At 55.1% G+C, this 17,720-nt stretch overlaps 1 protein-coding gene across 6 annotated transcripts in view; it reads right to left on the bottom strand.

Moving 5' to 3' along the window:
* Nucleotides 1-7,224, bottom strand: part of LOC116940085 (transcriptional enhancer factor TEF-1-like) — a 114,210-nt gene extending 106,986 nt beyond the window's left edge. For 2 of the 6 annotated variants that reach the window (XM_032949407.2, XM_032949409.2), the window contains exon 1: nt 6,889-7,222. The gene's annotated coding sequence lies outside the window, so the exon portion shown is untranslated. Of the gene's footprint in view, nt 1-6,402; nt 6,689-6,888 lie in introns of those variants that run through there. The other 4 variants (XM_032949408.2, XM_076065426.1, XM_076065428.1 and 1 more) reach the window with 4 other exon arrangements.
* Between the last annotated feature and the right edge of the window lie 10,496 nt (nt 7,225-17,720).

The following is a 17,720-nucleotide window of genomic DNA, read 5'->3' as shown; positions in this document are numbered from 1 at the left end:
CCTCTGTGGTATTTCCGTGCTTCCATCTCTCGTACCTCTCTAACTCTGTGATCGAACCCTTTCATAATGCCTACGCAGTCCGCTATTGGGCTCGGCTGGCGGTGGGGGGGGGGCTGTTGTTTGGCTGCCATTCCATCAACCAGTCTCGTCCATTGACCATAAACAACATCATTGACATCATCATAGTCACCATCATCTCTGCTCGCCGTGCTGTGTCCTGCCCAAATCCCACCGCACCAAATTATTTGGTGATACTCCCCCCGCTGCGTTTGCAGCGTGGCACACGTGCAATTACTAATTATGTATTGAACAAAAAAATAAACCTCAACACATTTATCAATAACACTGTGGCCTGAAAGTGGTGTCTCCGTGTGCTGTGCAGAAGGGACATTGCATGAAACGTCGCTTATTGCAGACATTGTTTTATATTTAAAGCCACGGTGTTATTGACTTGTGTGTTATTCCTAATTAACCTATACACATGTAAAAGACAAATGTCCCCCCTATAGCCTCAACATAATTTTTGGGCAAGTGCTGTTAACGAGCACCTATTAAGGCCGGAACGGCACACGAAAGGGTGGTTATGGCCCGTACCATCATACGCAAACATATACACATGTTCATATATACACACACAGACACACACTTATTACAAAGACAAAGATCTCCGGTATAGCCTCCTTTAAAGTCAACGTGGCGACGTCTCCGATGAACGCGCGTTCCCGCAATCCTCGCGCTCCCCTCCCCGTCTCCCAGCGCAATCTCAGCTCGAGTCTCGGCGGACACCGCGTTCGTCCCCTTCCTTTGTCACTCCAACCGCTGGATGTAATCCCCCCCCGCCCCCCCCGACCCCAATTCCCTCCCTCCCCCCAACTAAGTGTCGATCGTGAAGGGTTGTTTGGCCATACTTCACCATGCCGGTTGGTCGAAGAGGCAGACGCAACCAAGGCCGGTCCCCCCGCACATCAATCGGCCACCTGGCGCGAGCCGGCGTAGTTCGCCGGCGTTGTCCACGCCGCCGGCTACCGTTAACGCGTCCTTCATTCAACAGCGAGAGGGCCACGGTCGGCAGTGGTCACCACGACACGAGAGTCTTGCACTCGGGAATATCCAGACGCCGTGGAGTAGAGTTTCAGAGGAGGCGGGCGGGCAGGGCGGGGGGGGACACTTTCACCTAGAAGACGTCGTCAGTGCGAGGTGCTCCCGCCACACATTTGAAACCACTGGGGGAGTTTGGCAGCAGCACGATGATGATGATGATGATGGCGGGGGTGTTGTCACTCTTTGTGTAGTGTCGGGGGGCATCACTGAAGGCCACCAGGGGCCGTCAGTGGGCCGCGGGCCTTGCAATGAAGAGCGCTGCCGTGGATGGCCACGCAGGCATGGAGAGTGGTTGCACTGCGTAGAGGATCTCGCGGTTGTGCTGCGTGCCTCTCGGCATTAACAGCATGCTGATTATATCCCCAGAACGTGCGGCGAAACGTCGGACATGACGCCGCACAGCGCGCGGTGGACGTTATGTTCATGAACGCATTTATGATAGCGACGCTCACAACGATGGCGGTGTCGCAGTTGCTCCGCGTTAAAACCACATGACAACCGCGTCATAACCACATGACAACCGCGTCATAACCACATGACAACCGCGTCATAACCACATGACAACCGCGTCATAACCACATGACAACCGCGTCATAACCACATGACAACCGCGTCATTGCAACCGCGTTATTGCAACCACATCGACCAATGCAGCTGCACACGTTACCAAAGAGCAGCTAAATCTAGAATTGCTGCAAAGTGGCCAGGGGAGCGGTGGGTTATTGCATACATCTGTGGGGAGTTTCGAGAGTTCTGGGCCCAGAGAATCTCTCCGGATACCCCCCCCCCCCACAGCCCACGGTAAACCAAAACTCTCGTTTCTGAGATGTGACCAGGCCAAACATCCCACTCTAGCAGGACCGACCCTCTCAAAAACGAGTGCTGAGACTAAATAGCATGTTCGTTACATTTAAATTATTAAGAGCGGAGCGGTGGCGCTGTGGTTAGCGCGCGGCACCAACGAACGTGAGCGGGCGGACCGCTCTGAACCGGTCCTGGCCTCTTCCCCCCACCCCTCCACCATCCCAGGCCACCTCTTCCAAACGAGACCGTCCACGGTTACCGCGAGTCAAACAAACACACCTCGACCCGCACCGACCCAGCGTGGTGAAGTATGGTCAGAAACTACAACAACAAACCAAAACTGCGCGCGACCAGCAAGGGAGGGAGGCTACGCGCGTGCATGCAAGCGGCGCGTTTGGCAGACGAGGGGGGAGCTTGCCTCTGTAATGACGGGGATTGTAATGCGACGCAGCGTGGAGTTTGGGATGGCGATGCCTGACACCGCTCCTCGCGTGAGGAATGGATGTGGACGCGGGGAACTGAATAGAATTATTATTATTATTAGACGGGGCGAGCAATTCGCCGCGTTCCGAACGGAGTGTTCCTCTCGCGCTGCGCGGAGGCACGGAGCGAGAGCTCGCGACTTTCGCGACGATGAAGATGTTGATGGTGATTATTGTGAAACTTGGTGATGATGGAATTGGTCGTGATTGGTATGGCTCTCGGTGTTGATGATAGATGAGGTGTTGATGGTAATGATCACGATGACGGTGATGATGGCGATGGTGAAGATGGTTGGTCTGATGTTGGTAATGATGATGGTGGTGGTGGTAAAGATGATTGGTGTGGTGTTGGTAATGATGATGGTGGTGAAGATGATTGGTGTGGTGTTGGTAATGATGATGGTGGTGTTGGTAATGATGATGGTGGTGAAGATGATTGGTGTGGTGTTGGTAATGATGAGGGTGGTGGTGGTGGTGGTAATAATGATGGTGGTGAAGATGGTTGATTGGTGTTGGTAACGATGGTGGTGGTGGAGTTGGTGATTGTAATCGACCTAGGTACGTGTCGGTCTTTGAGGAGGCTGCCAACAGAAGATGATGGTGACGACGACGACGATATTCCTGAGCTGCTTTTCCAAAGCGTTAACTTACTTTAAGTTCACGAATCAAACGCCACAGGTTGGAGACGAGGTCACACGAAAATGCACTCCCACGCACACACGTGTACACATATATACATACATACAAAGATCCCCAGTACCCTATAGCCTATAACAGACTGTTGGGGCAAGTGCTGTAAGCGAGCGCCTATGAAGGCCGGCACGGCACACGTGGGGGTGGGTGGCCAACACCACCCCCGACCGCCTTTGTCTCCCCAGTGCTGATGTTTAACACCGCACTGAGCGGAGGCCAAGGACCGGTTCAGATGATCGTCACCGGTGTTGGCCGTGGGCGGGAATCGAACTCGGGTAGCCGGGTCCGTAGCGCAGCGTAGCGCTAATCGCTGCACCACCACTCCCCCACGGGAGAATGCGCACAGACACCTCGATACAGTGTTCGCACACACAATTGCATACATGCACGCATGCGTGCACACGCGCACGTGTAAGCGCACACGTACACACGTGTGCTTATTGCACACATGCGCGCGCGCACACATACACACATCTCGCATGTACATGCAACTATGTGTACACACACGCGACTTGTCGCCTCGCCAAGACGTTGTGCAAGTCGACACGCGCAATGGTTGCGCGCAACATCACAACTCGCCTTCAACTCAGTACCACAACTCTCCCTCACCTCCCTCCCACCCACCTCGCTTTGTTCCCCTCTCTCCGAGCGTCTGTGTCGGTGTATTTTTGTGTGTGGCTCTGTGTGTGTGTGTGACTCTGTGCGTGTGTGTGTGACTGTGTGTGTGTGTGCGACTGTGTGTGTGATGTGACTCTGTGCGTGTGCGACTCTGTGCGTGTGTGACTCTGTGCGTGTGTGTCTGTGTGTGTGTGCGACTGTGTGTGTGGCTCTGTTTGTGATGTGACTCTGTGTGTGTGTGACTGTGTGTGTGTGTGTGACTGTGTGTGTGTGTGTGACTGTGTGTGTGTCTATGTGTGTGTGTGTCTATGTGTGATGTGACTCTCTGTGCGTGTGACTCTCTGTGCGTGTGACTGTGCGTGTGTGACTCTGTGTGTGTGTGGCTCTGTGTGTGATGTGACTCTCTGTGTGATGTGACTCTCTGTGTGTGTGACTGTCTGTGTGACTGTGTGTGTGTGTGACTCCGTGTGTGTGTGACTGTGTGTGTGTGTGACTCTGTGTGTGTGACTCTCTGTGTGTGATGTGACTCTCTGTGTGTGTGATGTGACTCTCTGTGTGTGTGATGTGACTCTCTGTGTGTGTGACTCTGTATGTGTGTGACACTGTGTGTGTGTGACACTGTGTGTGTGTGACACTGTGTGTGTGTGACACTGTGTGTGTGTGACTGTGTGTGTATTGTATGTGTCGTGTGTAGCGGTTAGTGCGCTGCGTTACGAGTTCGACTCCCCTTCACGGCAAACTCCAGTGCCGATTATCTCAACCGGTCCTGGGCCTTCGCTCGGTGCGGTGTGTTAAACGTCAGCACTGAGGAGACAAAGGCGGTCTGGGGTGGTATTGGCCACCGACCCCCTCGTGTGCCGTGCCGTGGCCTTCATAGGTGCTCGTTGTCTATGTATAGGAAGCAGTCTGTGCCGCTTGCCGTGAAAACGTTCACGATTCGACTCCAGCGGGCCGCCCCGATTAATAATACTGCAGGTTTTTGTATATTCAGATGAAACGCGACGCGTCCAACAACAAAAATCCCAGTCGACGTTAAAGATCCCGTGGCATAATTGGCGAGAGTAGTTAGCGGCGTCGCGGTCCGCAATTTGCTAACCAATTGATAACCAGCCAATAACTCAGTCGGCACCAATCATCACCCCCACACTGATACAACCTGGCAGGACCCTCCTGCCGAAGAGTGGTGAGACTCAGCGAGGCTTGCGTGGGTAAACGAGCAGAATCACCACGTGCTTTCTCTCCCTCCGCGTGTCTCTCTCCGCGTGTCTCTCTCTCCCCGCGTGTCTCTCTCCCCGCGTGTCTCTCTCTCCCCGCGTGTCTCTCTCTCCCCGCGTGTCTCTCTCTCCCCGCGTGTCTCTCTCTCCCCGCGTGTCTCTCTCTCTCTCCCCGCGTGTCTCTCTCTCTCCCCGCGTGTCTCTCTCTCCCCGCGTGTCTCTCTCTCTCCCCGCGTGTCTCTCTCTCTCTCTGCGCGTGTCTCTCTGTCTGTGCGCGTGTGTATCTGTGCGTGTTTTTTTTTGTCTTGGCGTCTTCGCCCGTGCGTCCGTGTGTTGTAGCTGCGAGTTCGTCTGCGTGTCAGGCGCTCGTCAATCCACAGTCCCATCAGGCTCTGTCGTTTCGTGTCTCCGTGCCTGTCTCAAGTTCCCAGTGTGAACCGTGCCGGCCTTGATAGGTGCTCAGTGCTAACAGTCTGTAAATGCTACATGGACGGATCGTCGTTGTCGATGTGTGATGCTCGCTACCTCCACTGGCTTTGAATGGTTTCCCCCGTCTCTCAGTACGTATCTGCCTATCTCTCCCTTGTTATGCCTGTGTGTGTGTCTCTCTCTGCGTATCTATCTGTTAAACTTTACGCGTCTGTCTCTGTGACTTACACGCGCCTCGACCGTCTGTACGTCTTGTCTTATCTCGAGTCTTATCTCGAGTCTTATCTCGAGTCTTATCTCGAGTCTTATCTCGAGTCTTATCTCGAGTCTTATCTCGAGTCTGTGTGTACGTACATCTGCGTCGCTTTGTTTGTATAAAAGTGCACGCGTGTGTCGAGCGAACGCATAAACAGCACTCGCCTCGACAGTCTTGTAACACATCGTCTGTCTCCCGAGCCTGTGTCTCTCCGCCTGTCTCTCTCCGCCTGTGTCTACGTCTCAAGCGTCCATCGAGATCCACGCGTCTCTTCCACCTTGCGTGTGTCCGTGTCTGTCCGCGTGTGTCAGTCAACCTTGCGTGTGTCCGTGTCTGTCCGCGTGTGTCCGTGTCTGTCCGCGTGTGTCCACCTTGTGTGTGTCCGTGTCTCTTCGCGTGTCAGTCCACCTTGTGTGTTTCCGTGTCTCTCCGCGTGTGTCCGTGTCTGTCCGCGTGTGTCCACCTTGTGTGTGTTCGTGTCTTTCCGCGTCAGTCAACCTTGCGTGTGTCCGTGTCTGTCCGCGTGTGTCAGTCCACCTTGCGTGTGTCCGTGTCTGTCCGCGTGTGTCTGTCCACCTTGTGTGTGTCCGTGTTTGTCCGCGTGTCTGTCCACCTTGCGTGTGTCCGTGTCTCTCCGCGTGTGTCTGTCCACCTTGCGTGTGTCCGTGTCTGTCCGCGTGTGTTAGTCCACCTTGCGTGTGTCCGTGTCTGTCCGTGTCTCTCCGCGTGTGTCCACCTTGCGTGTGTCCGTGTCTCTCCGCGTGTGTCCGTGTCTGTCCGTGTCTCTCCGCGTGTGTCTGTCCACCTTGCGTGTGTCCGTGTCTCTCCGCGTGTGTCAACACTTGCGCCAACAGTTCCCGTTGCTCTTTGTGTGTCTCACTCTTGTCTCGCAGCGCGTCTCCCTTGGTCTGCGCGTCTCCGTGCGTAACCCGCCACGCGGGTCCCACGAACTCCTCTCTCTGTCTGTCTCTGTCCGTCTCTCGCGCGACACCGGTGGAAGTCGCGAACGGAGTCGAGGAAGAACCCCCCCCCCCAACCCCCCTGCTCGTGAACAATCCGAAAAATGCGAACGATTCCTACGACTTTCAGGCCTGCGCCGTCGCGGCTTCGCCTCCTCCTCCCCCTGCCGCCCCCCCTACCCGAGTTGTAGAGTCTAGAGAGAGAGAAGAAAGCGAGGAGAGAGAGAGAGAGAGACGCTTTAACCCTCGCTCGCTTCCCCACCACACGCATCATCCGTTCGCCACCCAAGCGCCCCCCCCCCCACTCATCATCATCGCGCGCCTCAACTCACCTGGCGGCGGGCAGGTCGCGTGTCGTGTCGGGGCAGCTCGAGCTGGGCAATCGGCGAAGCCCACGGTGGATGGGGTTGAGAAACAAAACCAAGTCACAGAGTGGCTTTCACGGCCACCACCACGACGGCTGCCCACAACAACGACGGTGACGATGGTGGTGGTGGTTGTGGTGGTGGTGGTGGTGGTTGTGGTTGTTGTGGCGCGCGCCTTCCCCAACCTCTGTCACTGCGGCGCGCGCGCGCGCTTGGGCGGACGAGCGCGGAGAAGGAATTCCAGGAATGAGTCGGTGGCACGGAGGAATGAAATGAACGCGAGCGAGGAGGGGGGGGGTCGGAGGGGGTAGGGGGCGGTGCAGGAGTTTTTGAGGGGGCGGGGTAGAGGTGGGTGGGAGGGAGGGAGCGGTGGTGATGGAGGTCGGAAGGAGGGAGGGATGATGATGGTGGTGGTGGGAGCTTGGGGGAGCGAGGGAGGAGTGGTGGGTTGGGTTGGGGCGGAGTTACGATGAAGTTGAGGGTGGTGCGCTGTTGTTACTCCCATCGAGGTTTGAGAACGCAGGTCCATAGGCCCAGATGACCCACAAACGGCCCGCAATAAACAGCACTTTTAAGAGTTGTGGTAGAAAACAGTGAATGCGTTTTTTTAGCGGAGGAGGAGTCGTGGTGGATTGGGGGAGGAGTCAAAATCAGAATATTTATTATCCTGGAGGAGGAATCCAATGAGCTATAAAGCTATTTTTCACAGATGTTCAGTAGGGCAGGTAAGACGTTACATAAACAGTACAACACACGATAGTAGTGCAAAGTACAATCAAGGTAAATAAGTCCCCCAAACACGTAGAAATGTGTTAATGCCCAATGAGGCATTAACGTATTGTTCAAAAGCGACCTGGCCACAAATGAGAGCTCATCAAAGTGGCCCTTATCATTTGGAAATTTATAGCAGCAAAAACATCTTGATGGAGTAGGGGAGGAGTCATGGTGCAGTGGGGGAGGAGTCATGGTGGAGTAGGGGAGGAGTCGTGGTGCAGTGGGGGAGGAGTCATGGTGGAGTAGGGGAGGAGTCGTGGAGTGGGGGTGGAGTCGTAGGGGAGGAGTCGTTGGGGAGGAGTCGTGGTGGAGTCGGGTAGTGGGGGAGGAGTCATGCTGGAGTAGGGGAGGAGTCGTGGTGGACTGGGGAGGAGTCGTGGTGGACTGGGGGAGGAGTCGTGGTAGAGTGGGGAAGGAGTCGTCGAGTGGGGGAGGAGTCATGGTGGATTTGGGTAGGAGTCATGGTTGAGTAGGGGAGGAGTCATGGTGGAGTGTGGGAGGAGTCATGGTGGAGTAAGGGAGGAGTCATGGTGGAGTGGGGGAGGAGTCATGATGGAGTGGGGGTGGAGTCGTGGAGTGGGGGAGAAGTCATGGTGGAATCGGGGAGCAGTCATGGTAGTGGGGGAGGAGTCATGATGGAGTGGGGGAGGAGTCATGATGGAGTGGGGGTGGAGTTGAGGAGTGGGGGAGGAGTCGTGGTGGAGTAGGGGAGCAGTCATGGTAGAGTGGGGGAGGAGTCATGGTGGAGTGGGGGAGGAGCCATGGTGGAATGGGGTAGGAGTCATGGTTGAGTAGGGTAGGAGTCATGGTGGAGTGTGGGAGGAGTCGTGGTGGAGTGGGGGAGGAGTCGTGGTGCATTGGGGGAGGACTCATGATGGAGTAGGGGCGTAGTCATGCTGGATTAGGGGAGGAGCCATGGTGGAGTAGGGGAGGAGTCGTGGTAGAGTAGGGGAGGAGTCGTGGAGTGAAGGAGGAGTCGTGGAGTGAAGGAGGAGTCGTAGAACTGGAGTCGAGTCATGGTGGAGTGGGGGTGGAGTCGTGGTGGAGTGGAGGTGAAGTCGTTAAGTGGGGGAGGAGTCGTGATGGAGTAGGGGAGAAGTCATGGTGGAGTGTGGGAGGAGTCATGGTGGAGTAAGGGAGGAGTGGGGGAGGAGTCGAGGAGTGGGGGAGGAGTCGAGGAGTGGGGGTGGAGTCATGGTGGAGTGGAGGTGGAGTGGTGATGGAGTGGGGGAGGAGTCATGATGGAGTCGGGGAGGAGTCGGGGAGGAGTCGTGGTGGAGTGGGGGAAGAGTCGTGGTGGAGTAGGGGTGGAGTCGTGGTGGAGTAGGGCGGAGTCGTGGTGCAGTGGGGGAGGAGTCATGGTGGAGTAGGGGAGGAGTCGTGGTGGAGTGGGGGAGGAGTCGTGGTGGAGTAGGGGAGGAGTCATGCTGGATTAGGGGAGGAGCAATGGTGGAGTAAGGGAGGAGTCATGGTGGAGTAGGGGAGGAGTCATGGTGGAGTAGGGGAGGAGTCGTGGTGCAGTGGGGGAGGAGTCGTGGTGGAGTAGGGGAGGAGTCATGCTGGATTAGGGGAGGAGCAATGGTGGAGTAAGGGAGGAGTCATGGTGGAGTAGGGGAGGAGTCATGGTGGAGTAGGGGAGGAGTCGTGGTGCAGTGGGGGAGGAGTCGTGGTGGAGTAGGGGAGGAGTCATGCTGGATTAGGGGAGGAGCAATGGTGGAGTAAGGGAGGAGTCATGGTGGAGTCGGGGAGGAGTCATGATGGAGTCGGGGAGGAGTCGTGGAGGAGTCGTGGAGTGGGGGAGGAGTCGTGGTGGAGTGGGGGAGGAGTCGTGGTGGAGTGGGGGAGGAGTCGTGGTGGAGTGGGGGAGGAGTCGTGGTGGAGTGGGGGAGGAGTCGTGGTGGAGCTGAGAGTGATCGCTTGAGCCAAGTGCGCTCGTGGTGAGAGCGGAGGGACGTGATGCGTAACAGCGCGCGGACGTCACCGCGTGACGACTCCCCGTGACGTCCTCCTCCTGCTCCTCATCATGGCGATGCTCTCGGATGTGTAACGCCCACAGGCTTGGTTCACTCTCAGAGAGAGAGGGAGAAAGCGAAAATGATTCAGAGGCGCAGGAAACCACTAAAACGAGTGAAGATCAACACTGATGAGCGCACTGTCTGACGAAGCGTCAAAGATGATGCTCGGGATAAGTTTAGGGATGTAACGAACGTGTAATTCCTTTCGTGTATTACTACGACTAGTAGTAGCAGTGGTATTATTATTACTACTACTAGGCGTCTTTAGCCAGGCAATTGTCGCTGAGTTTCAAGATTCGTTTTTTAGGAGGGTCCTGCCGAGTATTCACAGCAGCGATAAAAGGTCGATGTGGCTTCTGCGGAGTGTGATCCCCATTACGTGGGGAGCGGTCGTGTAGCGGTTAGCGCGCTACGGGTGAGTGTGTTGGTGTGACATTGGCAGTGTGGTGAGTGGGTGAGTGTGTGGTGGGCGAGAGAGTGAGTGAATGAGTGAAAGAGTGCGTGGGTGAGTGTGGTGGTGGTTGTTGAACACAGTGTGGTGGTGGTTGTTGAACACAGTGTGGTGGTAGTGGTTGTTGAACACAGTGTGGTGGTGGTTGTAGTGGTTGTTGAACACAGTGTGGTGGTGGTTGTAGTGGTTGTTGAACACAGTGTGGTGGTGGTTGTTGAACACAGTGTGGTGGTAGTGGTTGTTGAACACAGTGTGGTGGTGGTTGTAGTGGTTGTTGAACACAGTGTGGTGGTGGTGGTTGTTGAACACAGTGTGGTGGTGGTTGTAGTGGTTGTTGAACACAGTGTGGTGGTGGTTGTAGTGGTTGTTGAACACAGTGTGGTGGTGGTTGTAGTGGTTGTTGAACACAGTGTGGTGGTGGTGGTTGTTGAACACAGTGTGGTGGTGGTTGTAGTGGTTGTTGAACACAGTGTGGTGGTGGTTGTAGTGGTTGTTGAACACAGTGTGGTGGTGGTGGTGGGTGAGACGACCCAGTATAGAGGAGTGAGCGAGTGAAATTCACGACGACCACGGCAGGCAAGGAGCCACACACGAGCGACAGGGAGACGGCCGTCAGAGAGGCGCAGAGCTAATGAGCGCCTAAACGTTTCCAACCTTAGTTGGAATTTGTTATCACAGCCGCCTCCCCCCCACACCCCCCTCCCCTCAGCCCCCCTCACTTCACCCACGTCACGAAGTTGGACTTAGCCACGAGAAGAATCTGAGCAATGTCTGAGCTGCTGGAAGACTCCGCGCCACCCCAACTACCCCTCCCACCCCAACTACCCCTCCCACCCCAACTACCCCTCCCACCCCAACTACCCCTCCCACCTCAGCTACCCCTCCCACCCCAACTACCCCTCCCACCCCAACTACCCCTCCCACCCCAACTACCCCTCCCACCCCAACTACCCCTCCCACCCCAGCTACCCCTCCCACCTCAGCTACCCCTCCCACCCCAACTACCCCTCCCACCCCAGCTACCCCTCCCACCCCAACTACCCCTCCCACCCCAGCTACCCCACCCACCCCAACTACCCCTCCCACCCCAGCTACCCCTCCCACCCCAACTACCCCAACCACCCCAACTGCCCCTCCCACCCCAGCTACCCCACCCACTCCAGCTACCCCCAGCTACCCCAATTACCCCTCCCACCCCAGCTACCCCACCCACCCCAGCTACCCCACCCACCCCAGCTACCCCAGCTACCCCACCAACCCCAGCTACCCCTCCCACCCCAGCTACCCCAGCTACCCCACCCACTCCAGCTACCCCCAGCTACCCCAATTACCCCTCCCATCCCAGCTACCCCTCCCACCCAGCTACCCCACCCACCCCAGCTACCCCAGCTACCCCACCAACCCCAGCTACCCCTCCCACCCCAGCTACCCCACCCACTCCAGCTACCCCAACCACCCCAATTACCCCTCCCACCCCAGCTACCCCACCCACTCCAGCTACCCCACCCACCCCAATTACCCCACACACCCCAGCTACCCCTCCCACCCCAACTACCCCTCCCACCCCAGCTACCCCTCCCACCCCAACTACCCCTCCCACCCCAACTACCCCTCCCACCCCAGCTACCCCTCCCACCCCAACTACCCCTCCCATCCCAACTACCCCTCCCACCCCAGCTACCCCTCCCACCCCAACTACCCCTCCCGCCCCAACTACCCCTCCCACCCTAGCTACCCCTCCCACCCCAGCTACCCCTCCCACCCCAACTACCCCAACCACCCCAACTACCCCTCCCACCCCAACTACCCCAACCACCCCAACTGCCCCTCCCACCCCAGCTACCCCACCCACTCCAGCTACCCCCAGCTACCCCAATTACCCCTCCCACCCCAGCTACCCCACCCACCCCAGCTACCCCACCCACCCCAGCTACCCCAGCTACCCCACCAACCCCAGCTACCCCTCCCACCCCAGCTACCCCAGCTACCCCACCCACTCCAGCTACCCCCAGCTACCCCAATTACCCCTCCCATCCCAGCTACCCCTCCCACCCAGCTACCCCACCCACCCCAGCTACCCCAGCTACCCCACCAACCCCAGCTACCCCTCCCACCCCAGCTACCCCACCCACTCCAGCTACCCCAACCACCCCAATTACCCCTCCCACCCCAGCTACCCCACCAACCCCAGCTACCCCTCCCACCCCAGCTACCCCACCCACTCCAGCTACCCCACCCACCCCAATTACCCCACACACCCCAGCTACCCCTCCCACCCCAACTACCCCTCCCACCCCAGCTACCCCTCCCACCCCAACTACCCCTCCCACCCCAACTACCCCTCCCACCCCAGCTACCCCTCCCACCCCAACTACCCCTCCCACCCCAACTACCCCTCCCACCCCAGCTACCCCTCCCACCCCAACTACCCCTCCCGCCCCAACTACCCCTCCCACCCTAGCTACCCCTCCCACCCCAGCTACCCCTCCCACCCCAACTACCCCAACCACCCCAACTACCCCTCCCACCCCAACTACCCCAACCACCCCAACTGCCCCTCCCACCCCAGCTACCCCACCCACTCCAGCTACCCCCAGCTACCCCAATTACCCCTCCCACCCCAGCTACCCCACCCACCCCAGCTACCCCACCCACCCCAGCTACCCCAGCTACCCCACCAACCCCAGCTACCCCTCCCACCCCAGCTACCCCAGCTACCCCACCCACTCCAGCTACCCCCAGCTACCCCAATTACCCCTCCCATCCCAGCTACCCCTCCCACCCAGCTACCCCACCCACCCCAGCTACCCCAGCTACCCCACCAACCCCAGCTACCCCTCCCACCCCAGCTACCCCACCCACTCCAGCTACCCCAACCACCCCAATTACCCCTCCCACCCCAGCTACCCCACCAACCCCAGCTACCCCTCCCACCCCAGCTACCCCACCCACTCCAGCTACCCCACCCACCCCAATTACCCCACACACCCCAGCTACCCCACCCACCCCAGCTACCCCAACCACGCCAGCTACCCCACCGCCGCCAGTTACCCCACCCCAGCTACCCCAGCTACCCCACCCACCCAGCTACCCCACCCCAGCTACCCCTCCCACCCCAGCTACCCCAGCTACCCCAGCTACCCCACCCACCCCAGCTACCCCAGCTACCCCACCCACCCCAGCTACCCCACCCACCCCAGCTACCCCACCAACCCCAGCTACCCCACCCACCCCAGCTACCCCACCCACTCCAGCTACCCCACCCACCCCAGCTACCCCACCTACCCCATCCACCCCAGCTACCCCACCCACCACAGCTACCCCAGCTACCCCACCCACCCCAGCTACCCCACCTACCCCAGCTACCCCACCCACCCCAGCTACCCCACCTACCCCAGCTACCCCACCCACCCCAGCTACCCCAGCTACCCCACCCACCCCACCTACCCCACTCACCCCAGCTACCCCACCCACTCCAGCTACCCCACCCACCCCAGCTACCCCAGCTAGCCCACCCACCTTAGCTACCCCATCTACCCCACTCACCCCAGCTACCCCACCCACTCCAGCTACCCCACCCACCCCAGCTACCCCAGCTAGCCCACCCACCTTAGCTACCCCATCTACCCCACCCACCCCAGCTACCCCACCCACCCCAGCTACCCCAGCTACCCCACCCACCAGAGTTGCCACCACATCTACGCCTCTACACGAGGAACGAAACGGGCGGACTTCTCCACAGCATCTGGCTGTCCGCCTGGTGATGTGGGTTGTAATTACCGGCGAAACGTCGTGCTCGGACTGTAAATATTTGTGGCTTGGCTTTCTAACAAACCGGTGTGCTGTACTAGTGACGAATTCGCAAAGTTCTGTTTACGTGACAAACCTCACTAGTTGGCTGTGACTGGGTGGTGGCGGGTTTAACGGCACAACATTTATATATATTTACGAGATCTAACCCCCAAAAAAAACTCTCACGTGGCCTTAAAAGACTCTCTGTCTGCTGGTGATAACAGGGCGCCACGTTGACTATGAGATGTTAACTGCCTCGCCTGGTCTACACGTGCGGTCGTGAGTTCCAGACCGACCCTGACGCCTGCTGCTGCTGCATATTTGAAGTTTGCGGTGTCTCTCTCTCTCTCGCTCGCTCCCCGTGGTCGCGTGGATTTTTCTCCGGGTGCTTCGGCTTTTCCCTCCACGTTTAGAATCGACATAACCACGCGTTTAGAGTATTTGCTGTAAATTTCCGCACGATGAGCACACCTTTTTTGAGCTTTCCGTTTGTGATGGCCAATTCGCTTCTGATAAAGAGCTATGAAGCCCAGTGGGTCTTACATGGTCAAATAAAAAACATGGTTTAATCGCTTCTTAATGTCGAAAGTGGCCCGGAGTTGTTGTCGTGGTTGCCCGAGTTCAATCAAAGCTCTGCTGGCGTTACACCGTAACCCCCACCCACCCATCCACCCGCCCTCCCCACCAGATAGACCCGCGGCGCTGATGGGATGTGTAAAACAAAACAACGCTTCGATATGTTTTTGGAGAGGCAGACACGTGGAGGATTCGTAGTATGCGTAACCTTTGTTGTTATATTTCCTCCAGAAGAACAACACGAATTGTAATCTTGTTATCGTCCTTTTTGGTTGTTGCAGTCAAAGTTATGTCCGGCTCAGGTCAGCATTAAGGCATTTGGTGCTCAATTTCCAGTTTATAGCCCTGCATACGTGGAAATTCCGCATTTCTATGGCGGGTTCGAGTCTACTTCAACGGACAATTCCTGTTGACGTCTTTCCAAAGTGCTGTACCGCCCTCTACTGTCCAGCCAGGGTATGGCTCCTTCTCCTTGACGCCCACGGGAAGCGGGTTTCACGACCACGTCTGTGAGTGCGGTGATCTACCAACCCCTCGCTACTGACTCCCACAGTGATGGGATAACGGGCAGCCGCGTGCGCCGTGGTTATTCAGGCTGCCGGTTGTAATTATTGGCAAAACGTCGTACTCGAATTGTGAATGTTGTGGATTTACTCTCCAACACACCGGTGTGCTGTACTAGTAACTAATTGGCACGTTCTGTTTACGTGACAAACCTTACTAGTTGGCTGTGTTGGGTGGTGGCGGGTTTAACGACACATTTATATTTACGCGATTTAACCCCAAAAAACCCTATATTATGGCCGTGGTTATTATTTGCAAGCCGATGCATGTCGTGCAAAGTCATAGTATTTCTACAATAGGCACGGTAACTCACGATAAAGGAGAGAGTCATATTAATGAACGTGATAGGTAGATCATTAACGGCGCTCGATGCATCTGGTGATGCTGCCACTCCTGCAGCTGCTGCTGCTGCGTTGGCAGTGGTGCACAAGCAAAGTCAACAGCCACAACAACTGATCACATTCGTCAACAACAACAACACTGGGGCGCCACGGTGGCTATGAGATGTTAACTACCTCGCTTGGTACACAGGAAGTCGTGGGTTTGATCCAGACTCTGACGCCTGCTGCTGCTGTATATCTGGAGTTTGCGGTGTGTCTCTCTCTCCCCGTGGTCGCGTGGATTTTTCTCCGTGTCTTCCGTTTTTTTCCCCCTCCACATTTGTAATAAACATCATCACGCGTCTTCGAGTTATTTGGCCGCTTATACATTCCCACGTGATAAGCCACTTCGTCGAGTTATCATTTAATAGCCAGGTCGCTTCTGAAAAAGAGATTGTGAGAAAAGCACACCACTTGACGATGTTTATTCGCCAATTTTAGCATTACAAAAAACAAATCTCGAAAAGTTAATCTCCGGTGTTCATTTCTCTCTCACCTTGCGCACACAAAAAAAACGATCTACATAACTCTGCATCTTTCTACATTCACTGGGCCTATCCTTTCCTATGTGAATATATTTTGATTTGAAGCTTTCGTGACTGCAGTAATCCATACTCTTGGCGCTTTCGGTATTTTATACCTACGTGACTTTACCGAAAGAACCAAAGAGTATAAATATATTTATTCAAGAAGATATCGTGTGGCTTAAAACTTTCGTGACTGCAGGAATTCATATTCTTGGTGCTTTCGGTAAAGTCACGTATCTAGGTGTAAAGTCACGAAAAGTCACGTATCTACGTGGAAAGTTACGTAAAGTCACGTATCTACGTGTAAAGTCACGTAAAGTCACGTATCTACGTGTAAAGTCACGAAAAGTCACGTATCTACGTGTAAAGTCACGTAAAGTCACGTATCTACGTGTAAAGTCACGTAAAGTCACGTATCTACGTGTAAAGTCACGTAAAGTCACGTAGCTACGTGTAAAGTCACGTAAAGTCACGTATCTACGTGTAAAGTTACGTAAAGTCACGTATCTACGTGTAAAGTTACGTAAAGTCACGTATCTACGTGTAAAGTTACGTAAAGTCACGTATCTACGTGTAAAGTTACGTAAAGTCACGTATCTACGTGTAAAGTCACGTAAAGTCACGTATCTACGTGTAAAGTTACGTAAAGTCACGTATCTACGTGTAAAATTACGTAAAGTCACGTATCTACGTGTAAAGTCACGTAAAGTCACGTATCTACGTGTAAAGTCACGTAAAGTCACGTTTCTACGTGTAAAGTCACGTAAAGTCACGTATCTACGTGTAACGTTACGTAAAGTCACGTATCTACGTGTAAAGTCACGTAAAGTCACGTATCTACGTGTTAAGTTACGTAAAGTCACGTATCTACGTGTAAAGTCACGTAAAGTCACGTATCTACGTGTAAAGTTACGTAAAGTCACGTATCTACGTGTAAAGTCACGTAAAGTTACGTATCTACGTGTAAAGTCACGTAAAGTCACGTATCTACGTGTAAAGTCACGTAAAGTCACGTATCTACGTGTAAAGTTACGTAAAGTCACGTATCTACGTGTAAAATTACGTAAAGTCACGTATCTACGTGTAAAGTTACGTAAAGTCACGTATCTACGTGTAAAGTCACGTATCTACGTGTAAAGTCACGTAAAGTCACGTATCTACGTGTTAAGTTACGTAAAGTCACGTATCTACGTGTAAAGTCACGTAAAGTCACGTATCTACGTGTTAAGTTACGTAAAGTCACGTATCTACGTGTAAAGTCACGTAAAGTCCCGTATCTACGTGTAAAGTCACGTAAAGTCACGTATCTACGTGTAAAGTTACGTAAAGTCACGTATCTACGTGTAAAGTTACGTAAAGTCACGTATCTACGTGTAAAGTTACGTAAAGTCACGTATCTACGTGTAAAGTCACGTAAAGTCACGTATCTACGTGTAAAGTCACGTAAAGTCACGTATCTACGTGTAAAGTTACGTAAAGTCACGTATCTACGTGTAAAATTACGTAAAGTCACGTATCTACGTGTAAAGTCACGTAAAGTCACGTATCTACGTGTAAAGTCACGTAAAGTCACGTATCTACGTGTAAAGTCACGTAAAGTCACGTATCTACGTGTAACGTTACGTAAAGTCACGTATCTACGTGTAAAGTCACGTAAAGTCACGTATCTACGTGTTAAGTTACGTAAAGTCACGTATCTACGTGTAAAATTACGTAAAGT

This window comes from Petromyzon marinus, chromosome 7 (assembly GCF_048934315.1).
Source record: "Petromyzon marinus isolate PM22_M1 ecotype Great Lakes invasive population chromosome 7, UKy_Petmar_22M1.pri1.0, whole genome shotgun sequence".
Lineage (NCBI taxonomy): Eukaryota > Metazoa > Chordata > Hyperoartia > Petromyzontiformes > Petromyzontidae > Petromyzon > Petromyzon marinus.
The sequence above is the reverse complement of the archived record's forward strand: the minus strand, read 5'-3'. Positions and strand labels throughout refer to the sequence as shown.